The 5,591-nt window shown below is 40.2% G+C and overlaps 1 long non-coding RNA gene across 1 annotated transcript; it reads left to right on the top strand.

The window, feature by feature from the left end:
• The first annotated feature begins 2,032 nt into the window (after positions 1–2,032).
• Positions 2,033–4,903, top strand: LOC140713245 (uncharacterized). Its single transcript, XR_012095136.1, has 3 exons — positions 2,033–2,247; positions 2,582–2,658; positions 4,470–4,903. It is a non-coding gene; the product is annotated as an uncharacterized lncRNA (long non-coding RNA).
• The last annotated feature ends 688 nt before the right edge of the window (positions 4,904–5,591 follow it).

A 5,591-nucleotide genomic window follows, 5' to 3' on the forward strand; every position in this document is an offset into this window, starting at 1 on the left:
AATTCCAGGGTAAGAATTTGAGAATTAACTCAATAGGCAATAAATAGCTTCAGTAGGGGAGCTATTATAGAGTCTTGCGCAGGAAAACTTAATGTAAAAGAAAAACAAACTTGGTCTTCCTGGATGCCTTTCAAAGTTAACTGAGCGAGACCGACAAGAGCCCTCTGATAAGAGTTCCTGTTGATGGCAGTCAATATGCCAGGCCTTGTCTCATTTTAACAAGAATTCTACAGGATAAATGCTGTTTTCACATCTTCTGAGGAAGGCTCAGAAAGGTTAGGAAAATGTCCAAGGTCGTGTGACTAATAAATAGTAGAGCCAGCTCCCATACAGAGTCCTTTGCATCTCCAAAGCCTATGTTTTTACTAACCTACCATGGTTAAATGGTTTTTAAAAGGTGGGAGGGGTTAGTAAATGAGAGAAGCAACAGAAATTAAGGAAAATGAGCAAGATCATAAAAGGAATAACTTCCATATTACTTAAAGTATCCAAATACTCTGTACAGAAGCCTTCATCAGAACAATTAGAATGCAACTTTTCTCTGGAAATGACTGTTGAAATTAGAGTAACATTGTGAGTGTTGAATAGGAATGCTAGTTGCAAAAACAATTTATCCTGTCTAGCGTAGGCAGAAAATAACTTTATTAAATGATATTTGGCTACTCAGAGAAATCCCAGGTGGGCCAGAAAAGTCAAGCATTTAGGACAGATACCCAAAAACACTTTCAGGAACAAGGACACCACAGCCAAGCTCACTATGCCCAGAAGACACAGGGGACTGGGTGCCAGGAGCTCCACCCTAATGAGCTGAAGGCCTTCACCAACATGCTTGCCAGATATGTGTCCCTGCCCAGGGCTGCTTTTCCACATTTCTCATTTCCAAATCCATGCCTAGATGAATATGATCTGATTTGTAGAACCTAAGCCACATGCCTGTTTCAAGCTTCAAGGACATCTGGGTTTGGGATTCTTTATGACATTTTTTTTTCCGAAAGAGGTTTATAGCTAAAACTCATAATCTGGAAATGCCCAAAGTATAAGCTTTGGAGCAGTCACAATAACGAATGTCCATTCCTATTAGGTAAAGGTGTTAGGGCAAGTGAAGAACCCTGCAGGATGTGTCTGGCACTCTTCATGGAAGATGTATGCTTCCTGACGTGGGTATTTCGTTCTGCTTGACAGGTTCAATGTGTTATTATAGAAAGAGAAGGGTGACTCACTAAATTTAATAAAAATGTCCATGGAGGCTCTCTAGCTGCCTTGGGTTTGATTCATATTCACCCAGAAATTTTTTGTAACCATTAAATTTCCCAAGAAAATTTATCTACTGGGGAGAGAATGAGCTTACCAACTGCCAAGAATATTCTGGTCTCTCCTGCAGTTACATTTCACTGTGGGTGAATAAGTTCATTCGCCGGACAACGTGCCAGGCATTGAATTAGGCACTGCGTTTTGCCTGACAATTAAATCCCATCTTTGCCCATGAAGAGCTCACAGTCTGTGAGGAAAAGAAACATGTAGCTAGAAAGTTATGGAGTGATATGATAAATGCAACCCTGGTAAAAATGACAGGAGAAGCGAGGAGGTGAATGCCTGCTCATCCCCAGTGGCAAAAAGGACACTGCTTGAATGAAGCCTTCACAAGTAAGAGTCAACCAGATGGAGGTGGGGGAGGAGGCACGCTAGGCTGAGGAAACGCACAAATGTAAGGAGCATTAATCAATTTCATTCATTCAGCCAATATTTGTTTTGTGCCACATACTGGGATATAGAACATGGGAGAGTGAGTGGGCGAAAGGTGGGTGTTGGGGGCATACCACAACAGTGAGGCTGAGGGTCAGATAGACTTGACCAAATAGAGATGGGTATGCCATGGTAAGACATTTAGAATTTACCCTTGGTGCTTTATCTTTTTAAATTGATCTCTGTAGAATGAATTCAAATTTTAAGTGTCTCCCTCTTGAGTCTAAACATGTTACTTACCACCCTACACTGTGCATGTAAGTCTCTTCTTGTGTGTGAGCAGATGGTTTATTTAATTCATGTGACTCAGGATGGGTACAGCAATCTGCACTTTCTTTATATCTTTTGGCATTCAGGTTTGGTCTCCCTGAGAAGATAAGCATGAAAAAGGCAAGGACCCTCCTTGTGATTCACTTAACAATAGAAGATATCGAAGACGGACATTTGAGCAAGGTTTCCTGGAGAGGAGCAAAGTCTTCTGGTACCTCCCTGTGAGACACCTAGGTAGCTACTATTTGACTTTCTGGAAACAGTAGCATGCACAATAATTACGCATTGGTATTTGCATAACAATAATGAGACATTAATAGGACAGAAGCAACTTAGATGTAAACCCATGCATCCTTAATAGAAAGATAGAGAAAAGCAGAGACAATAGTAAAAGAAAAAAGAAATAACTCGCATATTTGTGTATTTTAAACACTGTATTTAGGTGCAAGCTACCATCATGAAACACATCACCTGCCAGCTGCACTCAACAGGGGACGGGACACACAGGGCTTAGAGAAAGTGCTGCTTGCTAACTCTACATTTCCATGTTATATCCTTGTCATCATAGAAAGAGAAAGAGAAGAAAGGGAAGATATGATAGCAGGAATATTCACTGAAGTACAGACTCACTGCGATCATGACAAGGTAAACGAGTTCTACAGTCTATAAGGTCAAGACAGCAGGGCCTTGCCTGTGAAATGCATTATGTGTGTATGTAATGTGAATAGTTGATTTAAACTAAAGGACAGATCTCTCAAATAAAAGAAAGCTTTCAGGGCTCACAGTCATTGGCTATTGGGAACTGACAAGAAGGAGGGGAGAAGGCAAGCAGGTAAGCATGCAGAATGCTGCCTGTGGTCACACAGGTCTGGCCCACAGCATCTCCAGTCCTGACACTTCATTGTCAGCTTGCTCAGGAGTGAACCAGGTTCCCAGTGGAAAAATTCACATGAGGCTGCCTTGTAAATCAGGTTGTCAGTGTGTTACTTTACAGTGAGATTGATCTGATTTCAGGATAATATTCTTGTCCTCCACGCTAGATACTTCCCTGGATAGGTGATTTTAGCCAGGAATCCAAATCATTCATTACCAAGGTTTTAAATAGGAAATCAGGAAACAAGTAGTTAGATGATCTCAAAGTATCAGTTCTCAAATTTTTAATTGCCATATGCATATATCTGACAATTATTTCACAGACTCCCCAGAATATAAGCAGACCTTGACATAAAATCAGCCCTCAATGTAATGAGTGAATAATGTATTTAGAAAACAAACACTTCCAGATGTCCACCAAAATATGCTCCTTAGAGTCTTCTACAACAAAAGAATTATACCCAGACACATGGTTGAACTGCACTTCCCATACTCCCTTGCAGAGTGTGGCCATGTGACATTTCTCACCAGTGGGATATGAGGGGAAATACCATGGGCCTCGGGGCCAGGGAGTGGGCATGCATTTCCAAGGTCTTGTCCTCCTTCCTACTGTATCATTTTCTGAGGAAAACAGGAATAAATACAACTAACAAATATTCTCACTATTGAACAAACCTGTATGCCACTGTTACTAATAAAATCAACAAGTATTCCTCTTGCACTGCCTCCCTGCCCATCTCTGCCCCTGTTTTCCTGTGTTTTCATTCCCAATTGGAGTCATCCTTAACACCACTCTTCTCTTTCCCCCAGAGATACCTCTTTCACCATGTCCTACCACCTGCATCACACCTCCTGGCCCAAACCAGTATCATTCCTTGTATCCTTTTGTCCTCTTCTGGTCTGCCTCCCATGTGGCAGCCCATGAAATCCTCTTGGGACAAAAAGAGGAAAATGCCACTCCTTTCTCAATTGAGAGGAGTTTTAGATTTTTACTGGAAAATTATTGGGGAATGAATTAGCAACTCTGAAAATGTACTAGGTATATAAGCACTTAAAAATACGAGGCAATTTTTAGCTATAAGAAAAATGTTTTAAATAATCTAAGAAATGACATGTGATTGTAATATATTTCCACTCATAACACAAGTCTACTCTCCAGAGTTCTACCGTACTTTTATAATATGGCTACCAAATATTTTTCCCCCAAAGTGTTCCCCATGCCCTATAGGATAATGTCCAAATGCACTAACCAAAAATTAAAAGCCTTCCTGATGTGGCCTTAATCCACTTTCTCTTCCTCGGATGTTATACTCCCTCACACAAACCTTTTGCTGCAGCCAAACTATATTATTCAGTATTCCTTGGATATACTTGCCACTGTCCACTGCTTCTGTTCAGGCCATTCCATTGGAGCCATCCTCACTCTACACTGTCCATTTGGACCTGTATCCCTTAGAGACCCATCTCAAACCCACCTCATCCAGAAAACTTTTCTTGGCCTTCCAGCTGAAAGTAATGCTCTGACGTATCTGTCCACAAGGGAATATCTCTAAATAAATTTTGTCTTCTTTTTCTCTGTACAGCTAAATCCCACTTACTCCTCAAGACATGGCTTCTACGTCAGTTCTTCAAGAAATCGTTTCCTCATTTCCCAGGCTCACCAGGAATTCTCTTCACTGGGCCTCCCAAGGCACCCTATGAATACTTCGAGAATTCCACTTTGCCCTACAACCATCTCTCCACGTGCTCTTCTAGGCTTACAAGCATAAGAGAGCAAGGAATGTGACTTTCATTTTGAATAACTGTTATATGAATGGAAAACATAGTTAGCAATTTATCATATCTTATGATTGCCCCTAAATCTAAATCTTGGAATCATCTTTATCTACATTTTTATTATTTTGTTTTGTTAGGCTTGCAGCTTATCTTTCCATGTAGGTTAAAATCCCTTGAAGGTAGGAAATGTTTTATTCTTTATATTCTTGCCAACTGCCCAAATCAAACTCTAAAATATAGTGTGAGATCTCAAGCTATCTGTTGCTTATCTTATAGCAATATTTGAACCAAGATATACATATATAAATGTTCATTTCACCACTACTTGTAATGGCAAAAATTAGAAACCACTAAAAATGTCTGTCTTAGTTCACTTGTGCTATTATAATAAAATACCATATACTGGGTAATTTATAAATAATAGAATTTTATTTTTCACTGTTCTGAAGGCTGAGAAGTCCCAGATCAAGGCACTGGCAGGTTTGGTGTCTGGTGGAAGACTGTGCTCTCTGCTTCCAGCATGACACCTTGTTGCTGTGTCCTCTGGAGGGCACAAACACTGTGTCAGAAGGTTGAAAGGCAAAAGGGAGGAATGCTGTGTCCTCGAAGGCACACAGGCAAAAGGGCCTCACTAATTCCCAACTCTTTTATAAGGCACTAATTCATCCATGAGGGCAAAGCCTTCATGACTTCATCACTTCCTCAGAGGCCTCATCTCTAAATAGCACCGCAATGGAGATTAAGTTTGAACATAAATTTTGGAGGAAACATAAACTTTCGACCTATGGATTGTTCATTAGTAGAGGACTGGTTAAATCAACCATGGTTCACCGACACTTTGGAACATACTGGAATAAGTTTTTAAAAAAAAGTAAATAGGCCCATTTAATCTGGCATGAAGATATACTCAAGATAAATTTTTAAATTTA

Source organism: Chlorocebus sabaeus, chromosome 13 (assembly GCF_047675955.1).
Source record: "Chlorocebus sabaeus isolate Y175 chromosome 13, mChlSab1.0.hap1, whole genome shotgun sequence".
NCBI classification, from domain to species: domain Eukaryota; kingdom Metazoa; phylum Chordata; class Mammalia; order Primates; family Cercopithecidae; genus Chlorocebus; species Chlorocebus sabaeus.